The 27,587-nt window shown below is 46.4% G+C and overlaps 1 protein-coding gene across 5 annotated transcripts in view; it reads left to right on the top strand.

Moving 5' to 3' along the window:
* SOCS6 (suppressor of cytokine signaling 6) overlaps window positions 1-27,587 on the top strand; it is a 193,128-nt gene that overhangs the window by 74,884 nt on the left and 90,657 nt on the right. For 3 of the 5 annotated variants that reach the window (XR_003902438.1, XR_003902435.1, XR_003902439.1), the window contains exon 5: window positions 23,178-23,360. The exons of the other annotated variants lie outside the window; for them this stretch is intronic. The gene's annotated coding sequence lies outside the window, so the exon portion shown is untranslated. The remainder of the gene's footprint in view (window positions 1-23,177; window positions 23,361-27,587) is intronic. 5 annotated transcript variants of the gene reach the window in all.

Here is a 27,587-nt window from a genome sequence, read left to right as displayed (position 1 = left end):
CTATTGTTATTATTACTATTGCTGCTAAACACTGATAATGACACATTTTAATGGCTGGCTTTTGTCTCTTAATGTCAGTCTCTCCAGATGGTGCTTTCCTCTGTAACTGGCATTTGCAGTTTCTTGGCAAATTTGGTACAGCCATCTTCCTATCCTGCGTGTAAGTCATTAGCTGAAACGGTGGACAGGATGGGCTTGAGTAGAGAACTCCAGATCCCTTCTCTGGCTGATTGACCCTAAGTCTGGACGACTCTGTCTACGCACCTTACTGCATTCCTCTGCGAAATGCTGTTCGGAAACTAATGCTTCATAGACGTGGCCTCCTTCTGCCTGTATATCTTTTTGATCTCTGGGAGCAATTATGTGAGACGGGATAGATTTTTTTTTATGAGTTTGGTAGATTGGCTCCCCATGACCTCTGCTCTCCCATTGGTCACAAGGCATCTGTTTTACGACCTGTTTTAATATGTTGCTGGGAGCTCATTTCAAACTTAGTCCTCTGTAGCTCTGAGATCCATGTTTACTGCTTAATCCAGATAGGAGCAAAAGTTGTCATTTCTATCTTTTGGGCCCATTTTCTTCCCTGTTCCAAATTTCTCTTGGGTTCCGAGGGGTGGTTTAAAGTTGCATTTTTTGGGTCCTGGGAATGAATTGCTCTGAACCCGGAAGCAAGGATGATTAGTTTCTATGCGTCACGCCAGAGTCAAACATTGCCCGTCTAATTTCAGAGTCTGGACAACTTGAAATTATCTACAAATATTTAGCAACAAAATTGACCACCCAATATGAAACTGCAATCGTAGATGCTTGGGTGTAAACAAGTGCTCCCCTGAATACCTTGAAGGAGGAACTGGGCCCATTAATGTCAAGGGTGTTAGGATAGAATGAGGGGCAACTGGAATTTGATCACTGCTGTGCTTGCATGAAGGCCCAGGCTGACATGGCTGAGGAGACCGGAGTAAGACTTAAACAACTCTAGTTCAGATGATGATAACCACTCCGAGATGACTTTGTCATATTCAGCTTTGTGTTCCGTCATGTTTATAGCTCCAGCCAAGTCTGGGTCAGTCCTAACTAATTCCACGTTCATAATGGCTTTCCTGTGTTTTCAAACATTCAATTGATGAATTATCCTCAAGGAGTTTCTTAAGGCATGTCAAGCATTTATCAGAGGTTCACTCTGAGAAAAATGAGTTTGGATTTTGGTTAAATTTTTTTCCCCCGTGGATTGTATCTTGGCATCTGAGCCCGTTTTGTTATTTATGGCAAAAGCATTGTCACGTGTCTGTAACAGTGGGTGGTATGCCATACACTGTGATATCAGTACTGCTCCTGTCTCTCTTTGGCCTGATTCCAATGCGCCACATCAGTGTGCCATTCTCACGTTAGAATCCTGTTCTCTGTGTACTGTGTACTTTTTAAAAATTTATTTATTTTTTAGAGAGACAGATGGAGTGTGAGTGGGGGAGGGGGAGATAGAGAGGGAGACACAGAATCCGAAGCAGGCTGCAGGCTCTGAGCTGTCAGCACAGAGCCCCGTGTGGGGCTCGAACCCATGAACTGTGAGAATGGCCTGAGTCGAAGTCAGATGCTTAACTGACTGAGCCACCCAGGCGCCCCACCACGCACTTCCTTAACACACAGTGTTGTATCTAAATTTGTTCTTTACTTTTTTATAAAGGCATGTACTCTTGCTGTGCTCTAGTCCAGACAGAAGCAGCAGAGCAATCTTCCGTGACGGTACTCCTGGGGACCTGCCACTGTCTTTTCCCTTGTAGATATGACATGAGTCAGGGAGCCCTCTGCTCCTCCTCTGCCCCCACCTTCTTCTGCACAGTCTTCAATATGGACTCGCTGTCACTGCAGTTCTCTTGCTCCGAAGATGGTCCTTCCGGAAGGATTTGAAGGTCCTTCCTCCCACGTGACCCACATCTGGTCTGTACAAGATGCTCACGCATCCTGAGCTTGGTCGTCTCAGTGACGGGCCACTTCTATCACTGCCTTAGTCCATTTGGGCTGAGGCCCCTGGTTTGAAATTGTCCTGTACCCCCAGGCCTGCGATGGGGGAGGAGCCCCCAGGGCCCCAGCGAGGCCTCGGCTGTTCTCTGCGAAGACAGAGGCTTTCCTGGCAGCGCTCCGCGTTTCTGCTCATCCCTCAGCCAGCCTCGCCCCTCCCTGTCCGTTGGGTCCGCTCAGGCTTCTCCTGGCACGTGCCTCACAACTGCTCCCGCCTCTCCTCTGCCAGGCCTCAGGGCGCCTCCACGGTGCTAAGTATTTGTTATCTCCGCACCCCTCTTCTAGGTACCAGCTTCTGTCTTTGCCTGGGCTGTTTTTACGAAAATCCCGTAAGCCAGGTGGTTTAAAAACCGCACTCATTTCTCCCATTTCTGGAGGCTGGGACATCCAAGGTCAAGTCACCAAAGATTTGGTGTCGGGGGAGGCTCTGTCCTCCTTGCAGGCTGCTTCCTCCTGCAATGGGGCAGAAGGGACAAAAGAGCCTCTGGGGTCTCCTGTATAAGGGCATCCCATTCATGATCGCCCTGCCCCATGGCTTAATCACCTCCCAAAGCTCCCACCTCCTCATACCGTCGCCTTGGGGTTAGATTTCAGCGTAAGAACCTGGGGGACTTAGGACATTCAGTCTGTCACAGTCCCCAAGGCAGCTCAGCCAGCCTGTTGGGTCTTTGGTACCTAACAGATTGGAGTCAGAGCCTGCGCACTGGGCCCCTCTAGGTGCAGGGTGTCAAGCCCTGAGCAGTCTTTCGGAATTCCTTTTGCCAGTGGAGGGCCTTGATCTCTGCAGACAAGCCTCTTCCAAACTCATCCTCCAGCCTCCAACCCCTCCATCCGTTCCTACTCTCGGGAAGGGTCGAGCTTTATTTTAACTGTCTTCCTTTGAAAAGTTGCAAGTCCTGCTAACTGGTTTGTTGCAGAATTTCTTTGACGTCTGATGTGTAGATGGACCATTTTCCTAAGGCTGCCTTAACAAAGTGCCATAACGTTGGTGGCTTAAAACAGACACTTATTCTCTTAGTGTTCTGGGGCCCAGAAATCTGAAAGCAAGTTGTCAGCAAACGCACGCTCCCTTTGAAGGCTCAAGGGACGAATCCTTCCTGGCCTTGTCCAGCCTCCCGGCCTTGTCCAGGTGGCTCCTGGACCCTTGGAGTTCCTTACTGTAATGACGTCACCCGGATCTCCGCCCCCATCTTGACACGGACTCCTCTTTGCCTCCTCTGGGTCTCTGTATCCGGATCTCCCTCCCCTTTTTCTTATAAAGACAACAGCCATTGGATATAAGGCCTGCCCTAATCAAGTAGGACCTCCTTCTTAATGCGATCACATCTGCAAAGACTCTATTTCCAAATAAGGTCACATTCACTGGTATTGGGTTCGGATTTAGGCACCGCTTTGAGGCAGGGCGCACCTGAAGCCACCGCACTAGGTTACTCGGTGCCCCAGGTGAAACCTTCAGGAAAAATGCGTTTACATAAATTTTTAATGAGCTTAATGGGTCAAGCTTGATGACGAGACTATGTTAAAAAACAAAAACAAAGTGAAGAACACAACGAAGTGTAAAAGCATAGTGTCTCCGTACGTAGGCGCCAGTGTCATTAGGTCCTTAATTACGCACCATCTCACCATTTAGTTTTGTGGGGTATGGGTCGTATGGGTTTTTGAGGGAAGGGGCCCCATTTTTCACATCCTTCCAAGGTTCGTAGCTCACTGCTTAGTACAGAGGAAGTGCTGAGGAAAACCAAATGATGGCCATTCTCTTCCAGCAGCGTGAAAACTCCAGTTGTAGCATGAGGGAATTCAGTGACATGAGGGACAAGTTTCCTCATATTGAAAATAGTTAACATTGGCATCTATGCCTGAGGAAGGGCGGGGACTCGCCGTCTCTGGGACTTAGAGTTTAGTGCAGGGCTTAGGGGAACCGAGGGCCCAACGCACTGACCCTGAGGAGCCTCCATTCTGAGACCCACCATTTACTACTTTATGTATTGCTGAGAAAGAAACAGTGCTGCCCAATGTAATTGTAAGGCGTTATGAATATCAGGGGCATCATTACCGCAGATGTTAAAAGTAGAAGCAAGCAGGGTGAGTCTTAGAATAGATGAAATATGGTACTGAAACCAAATAGTCTCTTCTCGTCTAGGATGCTGGGCTTCCCCAGCCCGGAGCCCCCCGGGTGGCGGAGTCTGGGGTTTAAGTATTTGCAAGAGCAGGCGTGGTGGCTGCATGTGGGTTTTGCAGTCGCACAGACATGCAGTAGCGTTCTGCCTCTGCTTCTCAGGCTCCAGTGTCCTTATCTGTAAATGTGGAAAAACAACAACATCCTTATAGGGCTTTTTGTGAGAATCCAGCGACAGGGGTGAGCACGCCCATCTCGGAGCCTGGCCCCCTGGGAGTTTCTTCTTCCCTTTCCTGTGCTCCTCCCCTTTGCGTCCCTCGGAGGCTCACAATGGAGAAGTCGAAAATAACTTAGACTCTATCGTGACCTCAGACAATTTAAATTCTGAAAACTTAATTCATTAGATTCCAAATAGAATGTTCTATGTCTCTTTACACTTAGATATTTTTATTTGTTTCCAGCTGCAATAAGATACTGCAAATTTTGTATTAATCCAGTGCAGATTTCTTCTCATAGTTCTAGGGACAGAAGTCTGATACATGTCTGTATCTGGGGCTGTAACAGGGCCTGTGTCATGCCCTTTTGGGTGACCGCAACCTGCCTGCCCTTGGGGGCCCCTGGCCCCCCCCCCACCAAATCCCGCTCTATGGCATCCATCTCTTTGTGCCTTTTTCTTCCGTGGTCACGTCTCCTTCTGACCAACTGTCTGATCCCTTCTTCTGTCTTCCACTTCTACTTCGAAGGGTTTTTGGATGATTACCTTGGACCTGGCAGGGTAACCCAGGAAAGCCTCCCTGTTTCAAGATCAGCGATGAACTTTTTCTTTTAAAGTTTATTTCTTTACTTATTTTGAGAGAGAGAGAGAAAGAGAGACAGAGAGAGAGGCAGACAAAGAGAGGGAGAGATAATTCCAAACAGCACAGAGACCGATGTGAGGCTTGATCTCATGAACCACGAGATCATGATCATGACCTGAGCCAAAATCAAGAGTTGGGCACTTAACCAGCTGAGCCTCCCAGACACCCACCCGACGACCATTCTTAATCCATCTGCACTGAGGCTCCCCTTTGCATATAATCTAACATATCTGCAGGTTCTAGATTAGGGCACGGACGTCCTTGGGGGCCACGAATCTGCCTACCAGACATAGTATATAATATCTGTGTATCTCCCTTCTTTCTTAATTGATTAGAAAGATGTCCTTTGTGGTTTTAAAAACTTCTCATGTTTGAATACCTACGATTCAATTGATACCTCTATCATATCACTTGAGCATTACATCGAAATGATCTATTTATGTATGTATCTGTCTACTGCCCTAGTACACATGCTTCTTCGGGTTGCTTCTAATTCATCTTTGAATTCCCTGAACACAGGACAGTGATTAATGTAAAATAGATACTTGATAAATGATTATGGAATGGAACAGGATGAACTTTATTTGTTTTGCAAAAATGTCTTATATTGTCTTTTTTTACACTCTTATAAATGTGTCCCAGAACCCAAGTGCCTTTGGCTTCAAAACTTTTGTCTTTCTCTATAACAATTTTCCGTCTCACATACTTGGAGAAATACATGGTTTGTTTTGTTCTATTAAAGAGAAATTCATATAGGAAAGGTAGAAAAATGAAAATAATAATAAAATTATTTTGGGGTTGTTTTAAAAGGAGAATGAAGGGCTGTGAAGTTTCCTAATATACATAACCAGGATTTTCCTTCCAATGTGAAAGGAAATTGCACATTATTTTCCTGGGAGACTTTGGTTCTATTAACAAGGGAATATTTGTATTCTTCATGAACCATGAAGGTCAATCAGTTATCCTGCCTTATGTGACTTTCCACTGTCTTACATCAATGTCTGCATCAGTAGGAATAATCCATCCAAGTTTTGGTTGGAGTCAAACATATTTATTGCAGTTTTCTGTGAATTTGACAGAATGTGCAATATTCTGAACATACAAACAGGATTCTGGGGAAATCCCTGGTGCTTTTGTGGTTGTTGTTATTGTTGTTGTTCTTGTTGTTGTGTTGTTTTTCTTTTGTTGTTAATATCTCTTCAGTTTTCTCATCTGGGCACAAAAGAGTGAAATAAAATCAACCTTTGACCAAAACTGATTGGTTAACAAAGATGGCCTTTACTATATATTTTTAGTCTTGATACTTTTCATTAGTAACCTTTTCGTTAGTGTATTCTCTTAACTCTTTTGTATTGTTCTTTTCCTTGGTTTTTATGTTCCTAATAGGCAACATTCTCTACTTCCACAATCCTTGCTACTTAGCATTCGCCATCTCTTAGGAAAAGCAGGCATAGATCTGCCTCTGCACTGAAGGCGGCCTCATGGCTTTCTGTGGGCCCGGTGAAAACACCCAGTCATTACTGCAAGTTGACTTCTTTCTTCGGAAGAAAGATTTGCAAGTTTCTTGGGATCTGCTTCTGGTTCTGCCGGTCTGCATGCCATGACTTTGCAGGAGTCAAAACTCAGCAGTAGGATCAGGGCTTAAAGTATGTAAGTTTCATAGGCCAGTAATAATTCTGTCATTTCTAGTGGTCCTACAATTTTGAGATATAGTTTGAGTATTAGGACTGTGATTTCCTCTAATATAAAAAAGGATTTAAATATAAATATTTCTCCTTTTCAAACACATTATTTCATTCTCCATCATTATTTCAGAAGAAAGCCAGGAAAATGCAGATTTTAAATTTAATTTATCAGAGCACCTGGGTGGCTCAGCCAGTTTAGCTTCCGACTTTGACTCAAGTCATGGTCTCGCAGTTCATAAGTTTAAGCCCCGCATCAGGCTCTGTGCTGACAGCTCAGAGACTGGAGCCTGCTTCGGGTTCTATGTCTTCCTCTCTCTCTGCCCTTCCCCCACTCACGCTCTGTCTCAAAAGTAAATAAACATCAAAAAAAACCTAAAAAGACAAAAAGGAAAAGAAAAATTATTCATAATCACACCAATTGGGGTGATAGCATTTTAGTGGTTATTTCCATTTTTTATATAAATTATAAATATGACATGACTGTGTATATGCCATATATGTTTTTCTATGTGTATATCCTCTTATTTTATTTTATTAATTTATTTTTTATATTCTTTTATTCTAAAATAACAAAAATGGGGTGCTTGGGTGACTCAGTTGGTTCAGCATCCGACTCTTGATTTCAGCTCAGGCCATGACCTGAGTTGGTGGGGTCCAGCCCCCATTGAGCTCTGCCCCCACAGCGTGGAGCCTGATGGGATTCTCTTTCTCTCCCTCTTTCTCTGCCCCTCCCTCGCTCACACATGCACACACACACACTCTCTCTCTCAAAATAGATAAATAAACATTAAAAAAAAAGAAAAATGTCATCATGTATACCTCTGCCGCCTCACCACCTTCTGGGGACTGTCTTCCTTGTCTTATTATCTGCGCTAATCCCTAGAACGGCACGTGGAGAACAGTAGGTTCTCAGTAGGTAAACAGTTGTCAATTGATTAACTGTTTCTATCGCTGCACACCGTGCTGTACCTTCCCCACAGTAGTTAATACAGAAAATGAATTTATCCGCATTTTACTGGAGAATGTTGGAAAAAGTGACTTACCACTTGCAGTTATAAGACGAAGCTTTGGGGAGCTAACGCACAGCCTGGCGACTTCCGTTAATCGCACTGTGTTGTGTACGCGAGGGAGTAGATCCCGAGTGTTCTTACCACACACGCACACAATCAGTGCTGCCTGTGAGGTGACGGGTGTGCTGACCAGCTGGACGGGGGTAATCCTTGCACTCCCAGTGCGTGTCTTAACCATCACGTCGTACATCTTAAGTATGTATGACTTTGAGCTGTCAGGGATACCCCAGGAATGCTGGGGGCAAAAGGAGAGGTGTGATTTACCCGAGGAATTGTCCACAGGCGTCCTGCTGGGGCATCCCCAGGGGGTAACCATAAAGAACAGAAGATTTTTGTTTGTCGAGAGAGTCCTGGGTTGGCCTTCCTCAGTCAGACAGCCACCTCACCACAGGACACCTCCTTCTGCGAGCAGCCACACGCAGTGACTGGTAGGGTAAGGGGACACCAAGTCTGAGCCCCATGTCTCAGTTCAGTTCAACGCAGACGGGCCGCCCTCCTGAGAGCTCCCGGGGCACTGACCGGCCGATCCTGGACACTCCCGGCCAGCGCAACACTGGCAGCCTCCCTTGTCACTTGTCCTGCTCCCGGCCTTTCCTCTCCTGCTGCTCCTGAGAGCAGACCCCCAGGAAAACCCCACAAGCTCTGTCTCAGACTCTATTTCCCGGGAAACCGAATGCATTCAATGTTTGGGCTGTTCCCATGTGTTTTGTAGCTATAAACATGGCTGCGACGGATCGCTTTGTTCAAACGTGTGTCTTCCCCACTTAGTGATTTAGAGTAAATTTCCAGAAGAAAAATTTTGTTGATTAGAAAGGAAGAACGTTTTTAAGGCTTTTGCTACCAGATGGCAAACTGACTCTATATAAGGGCGGCAGAATTGACCGTTTTCCTGGCGATGTATGATGGTGCCCATCCCCCCACCTTCTTGTCACCATTGGGGGTTCCGTTGTTGGTTGGTTTGATTTTAATTTTGATGTATTTAAAGGGGAGAAAAAGCTTCGTCATTGCTTTGTATTTGCAGTGCATTGATAACTAGAAATGTTCAACATGCTTTCCTGGATCTACAGAACATTTGCGTTTCCTCTTTTGTTAATTTTCTGTTATGGTCTTATGCCAGTTTTTCTTCTGAGGGTTAGAAAGAAGAAATCCTAATTGTGTGTATATAGACTGTTTTCAGTCTTCTGTAACATAGTGATTCCTGATGCATATTTTTGCTATGTTAATTTTTTTAGATGTAGAGAGATATTTATATTTTTGTGGTTAAATCTGTCAACTTGTTCAGTCCTTTTTCTGTATAAATTTTGCACTTGGAGTTACGCTGACAAAGTCTTTCTCTCCCCCTTGAGTGTGCAAACATTCCCTTCAACATTTTTCTGATGATTTTTTATTTTACAAATATTCTAAACTATGTAGAATTTATTGCGCCAGCAAACACTATAAACTGGTGGCCGGGCTGTAGCGGGCTTGCCTGTGTCATGGGTTCATCGTGTCCCCCAAAAGAATATGTTCAAGCCTGTCTTCCCTGTACCTGTGCATGTAAGCTGATTTGGGGACGGGGTCTTTGCAGATGCGGTCAAGTTAGATGAGGTCCTGCTGAGGGGAGACCCCGATCCAGTGGCTGGTGTGTGCGTGGACACACATGAGGATGTGGAAACCAGACACAGAGAGGAGACGCAATGCAGGAGCAGAGGCTCCAGCGATGTGTCTTTAACCCGAGGAACGTCAGGGCTGCCTGGGGGGCTCCGTCGGTTGAGCGTCCAACTTCAGCTCAGGTCATGATCTCACAGTTCATGGGTTCGAGCCCCACGTTGGGCTCTGTGCTGATGGTTCAGAGCCTGGAGCCTGCTTCAGATTCTGTCTGTCCCTCTCTCTCTGCCCCTCCCCTGCTCATTATCTGTCGCTTTTGTCTCTCAAAAATAAATAAATGTTTAAAAAATTTTTTAAAAAGATTAAGAAAAAAACCCCCAAGGAACCCCAGGTACCTCTGGACGCAGACACCAGAAGAAAGGCAGCTAACAGCAGAGTCTCCCTCAGAGCCTCAGGAGGAGGAACCCCGTGGACACCTTGACTTTGGACCCCTTGCCTCCAGAACGGGAGGGAGAAAGTGTCAGCGGCTCTGGCCCCACGAGCTTTGTTGTCCTTTGCTGAGGCAGCTCGCTGTTTTAAAGATGTTTGGAACGGTCACCATCAATGAAAATTTGGGACATTTCATCTAAAAATAGCAGGTTCCTCTTAAAAGCACCCGAACTCTGAGCCCCCGTGTTGGTGTGGTCTTGGCGGGACCTCCGACTCGCTTTCTCTGCACGAGCAGGGGCTCACGGGCGGGGGAGGCTACCTTGCTCAGCTCTCACATTTTCCCCCCTTTCTTGATGCTAACCTTGTCCCAACATCATTTCCTGAGTGAGGCACCAAACTGTAGGAAAAGCTGCTTGTGTCCCCGGCTGCATGCTCAGGGTCTCAGAGTTTATTTGGGGGTGCTTTTTTTTAATGTTTTGTTTTGAGAGAGAGAGAGAGCGAGAGAGCATGAGAGCAAGACAGCATGAGCGAGGGAGGGGGGGACAGAGGATCCCAAACAGGCTCAGCACGGACAGTGGAGAGCCTGATGCAGGACTCAAACCCACGCACATGGAGATCATGACCTGAGCCCAAGTCAGATGCTTAACTGGCTGAGCCACCCAGGCGCCCCTTGGGGGTGGTCAGCGGGAGGGGCTTTCTATTCTGATCCTCTAATGTGTCTGAATAGCCTAATGTGTCTTCTAATGTGTCAATAGAATCGCACAGTTGGGCTCATGATTTAAATGTATCATGTTCAATGTCACCGGGCAAGCATGTGACACGGGCTTCCTTGAGCACTAAAATTCTGTCCATTCAGTGAGTTTAACAGACGTGAATGCAGCCTCTGCCGCGTGGACCTACGGTGACTGCAGCCGCTTACACAGGTGTCCCCACTGGAAAAGGAAGCCATTAGCTTTCTGGCTAAGAGTTGGTTTCCCACCGCCAATTCCTTGTTTTGAAAAACAATCATTTGGATAAAAAGTCATCGCATTATCATTGCAGTTGTAAACATTATTTGTTGTCGGAAAAAATATGTGGCATGAAAATACGTAAGATCTCTGTCAGTTTTGTAAACTTCATTAAAATGTATGCGGTGTCCTTTTTCCTGGAGCCACGGGTCACTTTCTTGAATTTTGAATGCACGAAATTTGAAAAGGATTGCCCAAGGGTTCAGGTCTGTAATACTTAACGGGGTGCTTGAAATGATTAATTAGTGATCATGTTCAGAAGGTCCTTTCACTTCATTTAAAATTGTTTTATAACTTTTTCATTTGAAATAATTACAGATTCACAGGAAGTTGTGAGGAAATGTGTAAGGAGGTCCTGCCTCCTTCCCCGAGGTTCACATTATGGAGCAACAGTATAACATCTACACTGAGACGCTGCCGTGGGTACAAGCCATAGACGTGTCCCAAGTTCACCATCAGATATGCACTCATTCGTGGTGTGTATCCCCACATGCCTGGCTTAGCTTACCCACCACGACAATCGCGATAGAAAACTGCGGTCCCCAAAGGCTTCGGGGTGTCACCCCTTTACAGTCACACCATCCTCCGTCCGGTCCTATCCCCTGGCAGCAGCTGCTCTGTTCCTTAGTCCCACAGTTCTGTAATGTCAAGAATGCTACATGCAGGGCGTCCTGGAGTCAATCACCTTCTGGACGTGGCTCTTTCATGCCGCATAATTCCCCGGAGGTTCACCTAGGGGCCCTCGTTCCTTCTTCCTCCTGAGCGGTTGTCCGTGGCGTCGACGGGCCCGCGTGTGATCACTTATCGCATTGCAGGACCTCCGGGTGCTCTCCGGGGCCGCCTGTTCTGAATGAGGCAGCTGTGAGCATTCACGTTCAAGCTCCCAGGTGAAAATGTCTTCATTTCTCTGCGACGAATGTCCAAGACTACAGTCGTGGGCTCGTGGGGGAAGCCCACGTGTACTTTGGGAAGAACCGCAGCTGCTCTCCAGAGGGGCGTCTGGAAAAGCCGTTGATGTGAAATAATCCTGTTCTTCTGTTGTCATCCCTTTAAAACATCTTTGTTTGTCTCCTGCTTAAAAAGTCATTCCCATCCAAGAGGTAACAGAAATACAACTTTGATGGAATTCTGTTATTTGTAACTTCCCTGCAATTCCGTCTTCATTTTTTATTGCTCTGCGTACAGTTTTCTGGTGTTCCTTTTCCCAGCTGGTTTCCTACTCATTAGGTCTCCACATCACCTGGAAAACCAGGTGCCAGGACAGAACGCGCTGTGGGGATTCTCACGTAAGCGATTTTTAGGGTCTGGCGGTTATAAGTGGAGCGGCTCTGGACACAGTCCTTGGCTGGGCCTCTGCTTCCCTTTCTCTTGGGCACGTGCTGTGCCCGGAAGTGGAATTGCTGGATCACGTGTTCAGTGTGTCTTTAGCTTGCAAAGAAATGTCAGCTAGCTTCCTGGAGCGGCTGTACCGTTTTGTATCCTCCCCAGGAACGTGGGAGCCTTCCAGACGCTCTGCGTCCTCACTGGCGCTGGGAACTAGCAGCTTCTGCCTCCTCTGTTCTTCTTTTTTAAATTAACCTTTATTTATTTTTGAGAGAGATTGAGCATGAGCAGGGGGAGGGGGCAGAGAGAGAGGGAGACACAGAATCTGAAGCCAGGCTCCAGGCTCTGAGCTGTCAACACAGAGCCTGATGTGGGGCCCAAACCCACAAACCGTGAGATCATGACCTGAGCTGAAGTCGGACGCTTAACCGACTGAGCCCCCCAGGCGCCCCCTACACCCTCTGTTCTAATGGATATGTAGAGGCACCTTGGTGTGGTTTATTTTATATTTTTTATTTTAAAATATTTTTTAAGGTTTATTTTTGAGAGAGAGAGAGAGACAGGATGCTAGCATGGGAGAGGCAGAGAGAGACAGAGACACAGAATCCAAAGCAGGCTCCAGGCTCTGAGCTGTCAGCATAGAGCCTGAAGTAGGGCTCAAACTCACAAACTGCGAGATCACGACCTGGGCCGAAGTGGACGCTTAACTTACTGAACCACCCAGGCGCCCCCTCCGTGTGGTTTTAACTGGCACTTCCGTAAAGACTAATGATGTGAGCACTTTTTTTTTTTTTTGAGAGAGAGCGTGCTTGCACGGAGGGGCAGAGGGACATTGAGAGAGAAAATCCCAAGGAGGCTCTACCCCCACTACAGAGCCCGATTTGGAGCTCGATCTCACAACCGTGAGATCATGACCTGAGCCAAAATCAACAATTAGAGGCCCAACTGACGGAGCCACCCAGGCATCCAAGGACGTGTGCATGAAAATTTTTTTTTTTATTTATTCATTTTGAGAGAGACACAGAAAGTGAGTGGGGAGGGGTAGAGAAAGAGGGAGAGAGAGAATCCCAAGTAGGCACTGAGCTGTCAGCACAGAGCTCCATACGGGGCTCAAACTCACGAAACGCTGAGACCATGACCTGAGCTGGAACCAAGAATCCCACGTTTAACCGACTGAGACACCCAGAGCCTCAACGTGCGCATTTTTAGTTGCACTTATCATCACCTGCATAACCTCTTTGGTGACGTGTCTCAGTGTCTGCTCATTTCCGAGTTATAGTTCGCTGTTGAGTTTTGAGGGCTCGTTATGAATTTCCGTGCGTATGTGAGTTACAGACATTTTCTCCAAGTTGTGCCTTGTGTTTTCAGTCTTTGGACCATATTTTCGCAGAGTAAGTTTTTAATTTTGATGAAGTCCAAGTTATCAGTTTCTTTTTTCTTTTCTGGATTGTGTTTCTTGGTGCCTCATCGAAGAAGTCCTGGCTAACCGTAGTCACAAAGATTTTCTGTTTTCTTCTAAAAGATTTGTAGCTTTGTACTTTGCATTGAGATCTGTTTCATGTTGCACCCCTTGTACAGGGCATGAGGTTGAGGTTGTGGTTTATTTATTTATTTTTTGGCAGATGGAAGGCTAGTTGTGCCATGATTGGTTCCCAAGACTTCCCTCCCTCCGTTGCATTGCCTTGTACCTTTGCCAAAAATTAATTGACTCTAACTGTGTGGGTCTATTTCTGGACTCTTTATTCTGTTAGTATTTTAAAATATAGCTGCTGGAAAATTTAAAATGACACGTGTGGCCCTCATTTTATCTTTACTGGACAGCATTGCTCAAAGCATGAGTGACAGCCAGAGGGCTGGCTTTCAGGATGTTCCAGTCAGTCCCTGGGGGAGGGGGCATGACCGCCTGGTCATTTCCGGGGGGCGTGGCTGCCTAGGTCACAAGCTGCCTAGGTCACCAACACTAACACCAACACTTCCTCCTTCCCATTCTCTCTCTCTCTCTCTCTCTCTCTCTCTCTCTCTCTCTCTCTCTCTCTCCTCTCTCTCCCTCTCCTCTTTCTCTCTCTTCCCCTTCCTCATATTTAGTATGAAACCTAGTTGATGGTCCTAATTTATTTTCTTTTCTTTATGCACCGTAAATTATTTCTTTCTCCCTCCTTCATCCTTTTCACATTTTCCCCTTTATTTATCCATAACATTTGCCCACTCAATTCTGCTCTTTTAAATACCTAATCCATATGTACATGTTCCATTTTTTAACTTCTTTTGACACATTTTCCTTCAAAGATAGTCATCAAAATCTTACGGCCATAGATAAATACACAATAATAGCCTGGCCCTAATCGAGATAAGGTCATCTCTGTGGCAGTGGTAGGACTGTATTTTTAAAACTCCCAGAATATTAGTTTTGAGAAGCACTCAATATACATTATAGTATACATTGAAAATTATTTAAAAAGTAGTTGGCAATTTACATTCTTCCTGCCATAAATGTACCTTCCTCCACACATATGTTCAGGACAGCTGTCTCCTCTCCAATTCGGTGGACAACAGTGAAATAAGCGTTTCTTTAATGTCCCTTCTACCTCGTGCTATACAGTTTGATAATCAGGATAGTAAAGTTATACATTTGATATAATTTGTATAACCTAGTGAAATCTGAGTTAGCTCCGTTTGCATGACTTCTTTTGTATACACAGGATGGTGACATGAGGGGGAAATCTGTTTGGAAGAAGAACTGAAGAATGAATACTTAGTTCTGATTTTTACTCCTCAACCAAATATATATGGAAGACCTAAGCATCCCACTGCATCCCCTGGTGAACAGCCGTGTGGTTTAAGACGCCTTCTGAACAGTTCCGTAGAATGAAAGCTCATTTCCTGGCCACACCGACAGTTCCCTGTAAGGGGGAGACAGTATTTTATTACATGGTTTCCCAAAACTGCATGCAATTTCAGGACGAAGTTTGTTCGTGAAGATTATTTGAATGTATCAAACGTAAAATGTGCGTTCGTCTTTTGAAATGTGTTGTGATTAACTGTGTTGTGGGCTGTCAAAATATCCTTCACAGTCTTGAGGTTCGTTTATCGAAGTAGACTGGTGCACTTTTTAAAGTTTACTTATTTTGAGAGAGAGTGTGTGTGCATGCATGGGGGAGGGGCAGAAGAAGAGGGGGAGAGAGAATCCCAAGCAGCCTGTGCACTGGCAGCATAGAGCCTCATGTGGGGCTTGAACTCAGGACTTCTGAGATCATGACCTGTCTGAAATCAAGAGCAGGCCGCTTAGCCAACTGAGCCGCCCAGGTGCCATACCCCTACTATGCTTTTAATGTGTTGCTGTATTATGTCTGATAATGCTTTCAGCCTCATTATTGTAATACTGACCTGTATGTGAATCTTCATTTTCCTTTGTTTCTGGTGCTCTACATTTATATTTCCTTCATCCTGGATGACTTCATCCCTTAAATGTTTATGTCTGTTACAGACGCCTACCATATTTAGTTAACGTTTATCTAATTTAAACCTATGTAATTCTTTAATCTAATTTAGACTTTGGTCTTGGTTCTGTAATCATTTTGATACACCTCTTTACTTTTTTCTGGACTTTTAGTTAAAAAGTAGTTTTCTCTAAAAGTCACAAAAGCTATTAGTGGAAAAACTACTAGTAGATTTGGCTGCTAAGTCCCTGTGACAGAAGGGTCCCAACCCAGGCTCTGAAATGTCCCTATTTCTTAGGAAAAGATGGAAAGTCTGCATGAGGAAGTAACCCAAAGCCACTTACTCAATGTCATTGAATTCTGTAAAAACGAATAGAACAGATTAGTTTTAGTGATTATTTAAAATATACTAAAAATTAAATTTAAAATACAACTGATTATGCTTTATATCATCCATCTCTGTGAGAAATACGTGAAACATCCCCGTTTATTAACTGGCCCAGAGGGTGCTTTCCAACATTAGCGGAGTAAGCAGGGCTCCAACAAGACTTGTGCAGGGCAGGCACCTGTGGAGGCAAAGGACATTCCCACACTTCCAGAACTTTCCTTGTCTCCTGACCTGTTTAGAAACAGAATACCTCTGGTTGGGCTGGGCCTGAGAATAATTTTCTTACCATATCACAAAGTTATCATGACATGAATCCAGCTGCCGATACTATGCAAAGTATAAATATTAATCAAGTAACACCAATGTAACTAAATAATCTTTAAAAGGCTAAACTGATGTCCATGTGGTAATATTCTAAATGCCCCATCACGTGTGTTTGTTAGGAATCCGTGAGAAGGATTCCCCTACGTGACGGCAGGGGTCTAGATGTGGTCAGAGAAGCCACTGAACTGACCTGTGCCACTGCATATTTAAGTTCTTCGGAGGTGCCAGGATGTGACCTGCGCCCTGGGGACAGCGCAGATTAGAAATAACAGGTCACAGCGTAATGTAGGATCAATGGCGTCCAGTATCTACTTCCTGAGAAGGTGTCGATTGATTTTAAGTTCAGAGAAAGAATGTATTAGATGACTAGACACAAGAGTCCATGAGGACAGGGACATATATTAATTCATTTTATCCTTAGAAACTGTCAAGGACACTGAGGCTCAGAGAGGTTAAGAATTTTCAAGGTCACAGAGCCAGTGAGGAGGAGCTAGGATCTGAATGCACGCTCTTAACTGCTTTATTTCCAACTCCCCTTGCCTTGTTACAAAGATGAAGGATGTAAAGACCTATGGTAAATACTCACTAATTTTAACTTCCGTTATTATAATCTTGATATTAAGAAGTGTTTCTCAATGGGCCATAGGCCACCCTCGTACAATGGAATCGAGCCAATTAGGAATGGACAACCCGGCACCTAGAGCTTTTCAGCCAATAAGGGGAGAACCTGAGAAGGAACAAGGGGACGTGACCAGAACCTTATAAAACAAAGGTCCTTGCCTAGAGTCATGGGCATTCACTTTTGAATGTCCCCTTGCGAAGGAGAGCCTCTGACCAGGATCACTGCCGTGGTCCCCAACTCTTCCTGCTTCCAGCCTTGCCCCTTCCCCTCGCTTTCCCATGGGGCAGCCAGTCATCTTGCTAAGATGCCAACTTGGTTTCATCTGGCCAATTCATCAGGCACCAACATGCAAGCAGTCAATACGTCTGGGGCGAATGGATGAGTGAATTGGATGTAAGACTTCCTGGGCCATAGTCCTCTCTCTGTGACACCGTGCTTAGATGAACCTCACTTCGCTCTTCGTCTCATTTTTTCAAGCTTCCTTTGCTAACACTTCCTTCTTCCAGGCAAATAATTCTTTCAATAGTTCATTCAATCCATCAAGTAATGTTGCGGGATTTAAAGAATAAAATGAGGGGCACTTGGGTGGCTCAGTTGGTTAAGTGTCCATCTCTTGATTTCAGCTCAGGTCATGATCTCATGGTTGGTGAGTTCAAGTCCTGTGTCAGGCTCTGTACTGACAGCATGGAGCCTGCTTTGTATTCTCTGTCTCCCTTTCTCTCTGTCCCGCCACAGTGTGTGCAAGCCTGCACACTCTCTCCCCACCCCTCTCTTTCTCTCTCTTTCAAATATATCAATAAAAAAATTGTCCACAAATTTTAAGTAAATGATTACAATTAATATCAGTCTTAATCTCATATACCTGGATCAAAGCTATATTTTCTCTTAATTTTGCTGCTCCTCTAATATCTGTAAACCATACTCATCATACCCATTTCTCTCCTTGTCATCCTTACCAAGCAGCTGTTATGTATTAAAGGCAAAGGTTCTATGACTCTTGAATCCTTGCAACATTACCATTTCACTAACTGTGATGGACTGAATTGTGTTCCCTGTTGTTCTCCCCAACTAAATTCATGTGTTGAAGCCATAAGCCCCCTGTGACTGTATTTGGAGCCTTTAAGGAAGTAAGGAGGGTCAACAAGATCATAGGGTGGGGCCAAGGTCATGGGGGGCCCTAATGTGATAGGACTGATGTCCTCTGAGGAGAGGAGGCCACATAGAGCTCTCTCTCCGTGGGAGCACAGAGGAAAGACCATATGAGGACACAGGGAGCAGGGTCATCTACCAGCCAGGAAGGGAGCCTCCCCAGAAGGAATCCTGCACCTTGATCTAGGACTTCTTGCCCCCAGAACTGTGAAAACAGTGTCTGTGTTTAAGCCACCCAGGCTGTGGTGCGAGGGCAGCCTAGGCAGACTAAGACCGTCCCCTGCTGCTGGGAGGACCAGGAATGTAGCACTGCCCCCTTGTCTCACTCCAAGAACCCTGGGTCAAGGCTGTGTTCTACCTGGAGCCACGCCTCATCACTGGGGCTAGAAGGGAGCCAGCGAGAGGGGCTGATCGTGCAGGACAGGAGACAACAATGATGCTTGGGTTTCTGGTGCTGGAAGACTTGGGAGTTCCAAGATTGAAGAGGGAAGGAACATAAATTAGTGCATGAATGTAAAAGAAGTAAGAAAATAGTTGTTTAGTCTGGACACGTGGCCAAGGAGTCACCCATCCACAGGCATGCTGCTCTGACACGGGGTTCCTGATATGGGGGTCTCCAGCCTCCCATAGTTGGGGAGAGGTCATAGTAAACCACTGATCTTTCTGGATATTTCTTCTGGTTACCTTAAAGTACACATGGATTTACCTTTGAATCAGACTTCTGCATTTTTTTAAGAATTAAGTTTATTTGAGAGAGACAGAGATAGTGTGAAGGGGAAAGAAAGGAAGAGGGAGAGAGAGAATCCCAAGTGATCCCAAGAGAATCTCAGCACAATCAATGCATCGCCTGATGTGGGGCTCAAACTCATAAACCACGAGATCACGACCTGAGCCGAAATCAGGAGTTAAAGGCTTAAATGACTGAGTCATCCAAGCGCCCCCCCCTTTCCTTTTTTAAATTTTTTAAAAATTATTTTTAAATTTACATCCAAGTTAATTAGCATATATTACAAATAATGATTTCAGGAGTAGATTCCTTAATGCCCCTCACCTACTTAGCCCATCCCCCCTCCCACAACCCCTCCAGCAACCCTCTATTTCTTCTCCATATTTAAGGGTCCCTTTCCTTACTAGTATTTGCCTTATACTATTACAACTAGAGGCAACGGGAAAGTTTATTTCATACAGAAAAGTTTCTTGAAGAATAAAACTATATCTGTTCTTACATAGGGAGGGACTGAGGAAACAGGAAGTCTCTGGTGAAGATGGAGTTGATGCAGTGAAATGGAAATAGGAACAGAAAGTGAAGGCTGGCGGGGGAGGTGAGGAGTGTCAGGGTGCGGACTCCGCCGCGTAGACTTTGTCCCAGCCTGGGCACTTACATTCATGGCAACGCAAACAAATAAAAACGGCATGAGTATTTCCTATCCTTCACCGTCGCCCACGAATGAACCTTAGCAAGTGCTATGGTAACGCAGTGGGAGAGAAAAAGAGAAATGGTCACATTTCATTCCTCCTGCATGTTCTCCTTGATTTGGTCCGTGGTTTCCTCAGACCTGCACTCCCAGGGCCTTGACACAGGACGGCCAGGCGTCTGAGACCACCCGGAGGTCAGGGCGCTGTCCGGACGGAACAGCGTGGGTGCCGATCAGGGCTGTCCTCACTACCGCCCTCGGTGCCCTGTAAGCTCCCTCGACCTTAGGCTGCTCTGTTTGCTCAGATTGAAAACCTTAAACCACCGTCTGCTGGGACACAGGCCTGGTCTAGGTCCTAAGTCCGTGGTTTCAGGTAAAGGCAGGCGGCGGGATCTTGTCACTGACGGGCGGGGGCAGGAGGACCTGCGGATACTGTGCAAGGTCACTGGTGAAGATGTCACTGTCCCTCTTCCTCGAGATCTCTGGGCACTTGGGGTTGTCCCTGGTGTTTCACACCCAAACTCACCATGGACTCCCGTTGTCCTGGATGGGGCAGCAGACTGCCTCAGGATATGGGAGCCAAGGAACGTTCCGGAGCTGACTGCCGGTGATGCGAGTCCTCCCCGTCCTCTACTGGCTCCTCTGCGGTGGGTCGAGGCGAGGCCCCGAGCACCGGGGGTGGCATGGATTATGACGCTTGTTCCGTGGCTGACTTTGCCCACAAAAGTTCCAGACAGGCCCCACGGACTGGATGCTTCAGGGGTGGCCTCCTGGACCAGGCGGGGCTGCGACTCCACGTCAGAGCTGTTGCCCTGCCCTGACGTGGAGTTGCCAGAAAGCCAGTTCTGCGTCTCTTCTTCTCCTGACATAATTTCCTAATCAGGTTGAGCTTAGTTTTGAGCCCAAGTTTTGAATAAAAACAGCTGATGCTCAGCCCGCTCTTTAATGAAGCAATCAGGCTTAGGGGGTGAGCCTTTGGTGGCCGGTGAGTGTCTGATTGGGCACGTGCCTGTGTCACCGGCTCCCCTGGGGGCAGGGCTGGGGGATGGGCGGCGATGAGCGGGACACAGTGACCGTTCGAGACCGTGCCTTGTTGCCTCTATACGTGCCGCCCTTGCCTGTGCACACGGCACCCGGGGGCGAGCCTGTGTTGCACCCAGGGGCTGCCCTGGCACCGGACCCCCGGAGGCGATGGGGACAAGGCGGCCAGGGAGCTGCAGCAGAGGCGGGCAGGAAGGCCAGGTTCGGACCAGACGCTGAGTAACAATAACAACAATAACCAACAGGCAATCACAGGCACAGCCCGTGGGTGTCACTCAGCGTTCGCTGAGCCTGTGAAGGGCTCCAGGCTTCCCGTTCGGCTGTTTCTCTTTTCCTTTACTGATCATCGGAGCCAGAATTTCGCTACGTAACAACCACTGGACACTGATGGGCAGGGTTCTCTACAAGTTCCTGGTGCCGAGAGACGAATGTTGCTTTCTTCTTGACTATTTTATTTAATGAATCTATTTTTTAATGTTTGCTTATTTTGACAGAGAGAGAGAGTAGGGGAGGGGCAGAGAGAGAGGGAGACAATCCCTCGAAGGCTCTGTAGGGTCAGTGGGGCTCAAACCCACGAACCATGAGATCATGATCCAAGCCAAACTCAAGAGTTGGATGCTTAACCTACTGAGCCACCCAGGAGCCCCTTATGTAGTGAATATTTTACGAGCATCTCTTAGGGCATAGCATCCCGACATAGGCAAAAAATACACGCAGTACACACGCACCGAGAGACATTAAAAGAGGTTGCTTTACAGAGAACAACAAATTAGGAAGCTCCACGCCGTGAGGCTGCCTGTTTCTGAACGCAAGAAGTGAAGATGTGCCCTCTGAAAGATGTCTTCCCTTGGTAAGAAATTCGAACAACTCAAAATTGGGAAATAAAAAAGTCGAACTACCCCATCATCCCTCCAGATATAGACACGGTTTACAGAGTATGTCTTAAAAAAACCTATCGAATGTACTTTGGAACAACCATTTGGGAGTTTTTAAAGACAGAAAGCATTAAACATTCAGAGGACATGAAGGTATTGTCATTCCGGGTCAAGAAAAGAATCTCACAAACCTTCCCAGATTTTATTTTTCACTAGAAATGATTTTACTTTACTAGAAAGATGTTGGTTCGTTCCCATGTGAGGTTTGTATCCAGAGCAGCTCCCCAGGGGTGCCTGGGGGGCTCAGGTGGTTAAACTTCTGACTTTGGCTTAGGTCATGATCACACAGTTCATGGGTTCAAGCCCTGCCCTGGGCTCTGTGCTGACAGCTCAGAGGCTGGAGCGGCTTTGGCTTCTGTGTCTCCCCTTCTCTCTGACCCGCTTCCTGCTCACATTCTCAGTCTCTCTCTCTCTTTTGCTCTCTTTCTCTTTCAAAAATAAAACAAACATTAAAAAAATTTTTTTTACATATAAAAAGAGCCACTCCTGAGAGGATAGGCAGGTGCCCGCAGTCCTGTGGGGATCCGTGAAGCCGTGTCTGAATCATTCTGCTTTGGGACTGCTCATTCAGGTAACACCACACGCTGCACTAGATCGTCTGAAACTCTGAGCTCTGCCCAGGACCCTCAAGCTTGAAACTGAAGAGCTAATTTCCCTTGAGCAATAAAGCGAACACTTGTTGTGATGACATCCAGCTCCCTGCAGGTCTGAGGGATGGCTCGGGATACTGGAAACTAAGTGGTGATTTATCTCCACGTTTATCTTAAGAAGCAGTAGGTTCCCTTAGCGACGAGCCAGCTCGGTGGGTCGTCCAGATGCACCAAGGAACTGCGCCCACCGAGGGCACCGCCTTGTTATGAGCAGGACGTTTAAGCGGAGGTCGTATTGGGACAGCTCTGTAAGCCATTTTAAGGAATGCCTTTGCTCTCTCTGTCCCATCTTCCCAGAATGCTTTTCCTCTCAGGTTCCTCTATCAAAATTGTACCCATTCTTTAAAGCTGAGCTTCAGTCTCATCTTCGGCATAAAGTCTTGGGAAATACTATTTTTCCCCTTGTTATTTTTGTTTATACTTTGGCACCAGCACTTCAATGACAGTGAGTTGTCATTACCCATTTCCTCACTTAAAGCAAGACTCATTTATCTCCATAGACAACTAAGTGGTTATCAGTTCAGTTAGGAATAGGGAGATGCTCAGTAAATACAGATTGAGTGAATCTATACAGCAGTTTCTACAGAAGAATAAGAGTAAGTACGTTGACTGCAATCGTTGACCGCTTCCATAAAGGCAGTTTTTCTAGCACTAGTGTCCAGAAAATAGGAAATCCATGGTCCACATCTCCTAGTGTCCCTGCTACCATTTATCCCTGCTTCTCCACCCTGCTGAGTAATGGAGCAAATCCCTTCTACTTTATTGCTGCTTTTGCCTTTCTTTCTCATGACTAATCACTGGCCAAGCGCAATGCCGATCGTGTTTTTGTGTTGCTGTTTTCTTTCTTTCTTTCTTCTGATTGTGCTGTCGTGCACTCCGATTTCGGCCTGCTTCCCCAAGGTGAATGCTCCCACTGGTGACAGACCCTTCTCTCTCCTTTGCACACAGCCTTCTTTGATCCTACCGTTAGTAGCTGTGTTGCAATCTGGTAACACACGGGTATCTTTTTTCCTTAGTGGAAAAACATGGTGGCCAACGGATTCAGCACCCAACTCCATGTTTAATGACTAAAGAAGATACTCATTTGCAATATCAGCTATTTCAGACCTGATGTTTCTCGTTCAAGGAATCTGAGATCCCGCCTGAGAAGAAAGGACGGGCGTTCCAGGAAAGCAGCACCCATCAAGTTGCAAAGTCCTCCCTTCAGAAGATATCAAGCTAATGGACTTGGTCTTCCCCTCTTTACGCCAGTTTGCTTATCAGGCAACCATCAGTTTTATCACTGTTCCTTCATTTGGAGACACAACTAGTAAGTTCTGGTCAAGCCCTATGATTCATTTCCTCACTTTCAAGGCAAGGTCATTGCTGTTCTTGTTCAGGGCTCCGCCAAGGGCTGCCTCTGGGAGGAGGGGACGCAGCCTGTGTCCTCTCAACCTGAAAGAGCTCTTGGCGGGACAATGAGTCATGCGTTCCCTGATGCCTTTTCCAAGTGCAGATAACGCCCACAGTTGGTTAAGTGAGGGACGAGGTGTGGAATGAAGGTTGGCACCAGTCTGGGGGAAAAAAGTACATTTCCTTTTTCAAAGTAAAATATTTATTTTAATTGGCTCACAATAAAGAGTAGGGCGGTTGTAACTAACAAAGGAGACGTGCACTTTGGAGAACAGGCATTGTACAGAAAAGGAAAAAAAAAGTACGTAGAGATGGAAAAACTTCGCATCAATCTTCTTTATGACTTCAAGCAATTTTATAGGATGATAAAATTTTCTGGAATTAGTAGCTCTGCAGAATAATTTAGAATTTAGAAGAGTTTCAGAGCCAGAAGGTATTTTACAAAATAACTGATTCACCACCGCCACACCCCCCTTATATTGTAGATGGGAACAAAGGAGTTCAGAGTGCTTAGAGACTGAATCAGCTTCTCAAAGGGTTTTGTGTATCTCCAATGGAAAAGTTCGGGTGAATCACAAATATTGATCGCCAGAGACCTGTGACGTTGGTCACATACAGAGACCAAGCTGCAGCGAGCTCACGGTCATCTGCCTACCATGGCTGCCGTCTGCTCGCGCTCCCAGGGTCACCAGGCTGGTTAAGGGGAGGCTCTGCTCGAGATCTCTTGTGCTCCCAGGGATGTGGCAAGTTTATCAAGACTTCTAGACAGTTGGGGGTTCGGGCTCCCTTGATCCCACTGTGTCTCTCAATTAAGTGTTCAGGTTGGTTTTTGAGCTTCCCAGGGCTCTGGAGATCTCTGGGAATGCGGAATGTGGGGCAGCGGTAGAGATACGTAAGGTGAATACTTCTAAAACATAATTATGTGACTCTTCCCCTTGAAAACCTTTGAACGCCCTTCACTGCCAACACTGATGTTTCAAAATGTAGGTGTTATGATTATTTGGGTATGGTGAGGCCAACGGGTCAGCGGTTGCTATTGAGAAGACAATGTGTTATAGTTCTTAAGAGGAGGGGCGTGCCACGCCACTCCCACGTCGGGAAGCAGCAGGATGGGTCGGAAGCCGGTGGGAGCAATGGCAGAGTGTAGGCAGCAGCCTTGATGGTGGCTTCCTCAGGAAAAGCAGGACAAGGCCAGGTAAGTGAGCTTCGAGTTGGCTCGCTTGAGTGGTTTCAGTGGGCTCTGGGGTGCAGAGGCGCAGAAGCCTGGTACCTGACCCTTGGGTGATCAGGGCAGAGGAACGTGGCCTCCTGGGCTGCAAGAGCCACCTGCAGGAGGGGGCAGGCTGTGCCCTGTGGGGGGCTGGGCTGCGTGGGAAAGGGGAGCCCGCAGCAGGCAGCAGGACCCTAAGACTCCGGAGCACCAGGAATCCAGAACACAGGTCACACGGCTGGCATTCGCAGAAGCATGCCCCTCGGACCCGTGCTGGGAGGTGCTCCGGATCAGGAGGGTCTGTTGCCGGCTTGGAGCTGCTGCATGTAGATTAGCAGCGTTAATCTACGAACTAGGGAAAGCCTGCGGTACGGAAGCCTGTTAGTCTTCCTGTTAACAGTTTTGTAAGCTTGTTTAGCCATAAAGTTCTTTTGAAAACATAACATACCGTTTTAAAGGTATCTTGAATGTGGTGGTACAGACTCGGGATCTGGACTTTGTTTTGACTGCAATCTGGCCTCATCTTCCCTCATGGGGTTTCCAGGAAGAACCCTCCAGGCTGGTTTAATTAGGGTCAATGAAACAAGCTTTCCCCTCTCCTGCCTCTAAGCTCAGCTCAGCCCGGTTTCCCCTTATTCCGGACCCCACCTCATGCTCGGCACCTAATCCCAGTCTCTCTAGCACCAGCTTCTCTGTGAAGTCCTTGCCAGCCTCCCAGACCCACAAACTAACGCCGCTTAGCCTGGGCTGGCCACTCTTCTAGGGCCAACATGTTCACTCACTTAATCATCGTAATAGTCCTACGAGGCAGGCACTATTTCTGTCCCCATTTTCTGGATGAGGAACTTGAGATAGGGAGGCGATGAGAGACTCGTCCAAGGTCACAAAGCTAAAGGTGTTGAAGACGTCATCAGCCTTCCATTAATGCTATTTGAATATTCTGTGCCATGAGTTAATTGATGCTATTTGACATTTCTGTGGGGGTATGCAGGTACCCTCTCATAGAATTGGGTGTGTTAATGTGCACTTTAAATCACAGGGAAGGAGTCTCCTCTTTTAACATTCTGGAACTTTATTAAGACTATTCATTCAGGGGGCGCCTGGGTGGCTCAGTTGGTTAAGCATCTGGCTTCAGCTCAGGTTGTGATCTCAAGGTTTGTGGTTTTGAGCCCCGCATCGGGCTCTGTGCTGACAGCTCAGAGCCTGGAGCCTGCTTCACATTCTGTGTCTTCCTCTCTCTCTGACCCTCCCCTGCTCAAGCTGTCTCTTTCTGTCTCTCAAAAATAAATAAAAAACATTAAAAAAAAGACTATTCATTCAGAATTTGTTCAGGACAATTCAAATGGAATTTTAACTTAAAGTTTGCTTTGGCTTAGCGAGGTGATTTTCTGAGTTCTTCTCTGAGAGAGTAGAAGTTTATTAGTAAACAAGAATGCAGGGAAAAATTAAAAACCATTTAAAAACACACTTCGTAGAGCAGCTTTTGTATGTAATATCTTTCTACTAACTCATTCTTATATATTAATTATGGTGAACGTTCTCGAACTGGCTCAGTAAGGGTTCAACCAGGGAAGCAAAGCCAGTAGGAGACAGACAGTGAGATTTAATTGCCAGGAGTTGGGTTATGGACTGGCTGGTCCCATCTGAAATTCACAGAGCAAGCTGGCAATTCTGGAACATTCTGAAGCTACTGTCCTTGGCCAGGATGTCTTCTTTAGGGAATCTCAGTTCTGTTCTTAAGGTCTTTCAACCAACTGAATCAGGCTCATCCCGGTTACTGGGAGAACCTCCCTGAACTAAAGTCAGCTGACTACGGATTTGAGTCGTGTCTACAAAGCACCTTCACAGCAACACGTGGATGGCGTTTGATGGACTAACGAGCTGCAGCCTTGCCGGGGTCACACATCAAAAGACCGTCCCTCACAAAACCCGTTAGTGACCATCGTGGTATTGGTCTTTTATGTTTCTATTTGTATTTGGGAAAAAAAAGTAGTTTATTTAGAAATACCCTATAGAATATCCTATATCCTATAGGACTTATCTCTATAGAATAAATAGAATAAATAAGCTGTTTTAGTCGTACAAATGGGCTTCCCCTCAATCGGTCGGAAGCATGTATTCGTGCTTCCCTGTTTCCTTACTTCCCTGCCATCCTCCGATCCCCATAGGCTTAGGCCTCTCTGTCTTCATGGTTCTGACATAAGTATCTCTACTTTTGTTTTTATTTATTTAATTTAATTTAATTTATTTTTTTATAGTTTATTGTCAAGTCGGTTTCCATACAACACCCAGTGCTCTTCCCCACAAGTGCCCTCCTCCATGACCATCACCCCCTCCCCCACCCCCTCCCCCTTCAGCCCTCAGTTTGATCTCAGTAGTCAAGAGTCTCTCATGGTTTGCCCCCCTCATCTCCCCAACTCTTTTCCCCCTTCCCCTCCCCCATGGTCCTCTGTTAAGTTTCTCCTGTTCCACTTATAAGTGACGACATATGGCATCCGTCCTTCTCCACCTGACTGGTTTCACTTAGTATCTCTACTTCCTATGAACCCGAAGCCTCAGTGACCTTGTATGGAAGAGGAGCTACTGCAGTTCCAGCCTCCTCCGCTGGGGGAGTAACTGAGTTAGAGACGACACCTCGCCAGTGAGCGTCCAGCACACAGTGAGCCACGTGCTCTTGTGGTTGCTACATTTTTAATTTATTTTTAAATATGTATTTACTTTTGAGAGCGTGCAAGCGGGGCAGCGGGGGAGGGCAGAGGACTTAAACTGGGCTCCACGCCGACGGCAGGGAGCCCGAGGTGGGGCTTGAACTCGCGAATTGCGAGGTCACAACCTGAGCGGACAGCGGAATTTCAGGGACCAAGCCACCTCGGGCGCCCCTGTTGTAGTCGTCACCATTTCCCTCTGGGTGATTCCTTCTGCTCTTCAGTCACT

The sequence above is a fragment of the Suricata suricatta genome, chromosome 14 (genome assembly GCF_006229205.1).
Source record: "Suricata suricatta isolate VVHF042 chromosome 14, meerkat_22Aug2017_6uvM2_HiC, whole genome shotgun sequence".
Taxonomy (NCBI): Eukaryota; Metazoa; Chordata; class Mammalia; order Carnivora; family Herpestidae; genus Suricata; species Suricata suricatta.
The sequence above is the reverse complement of the archived record's forward strand: the minus strand, read 5'-3'. Positions and strand labels throughout refer to the sequence as shown.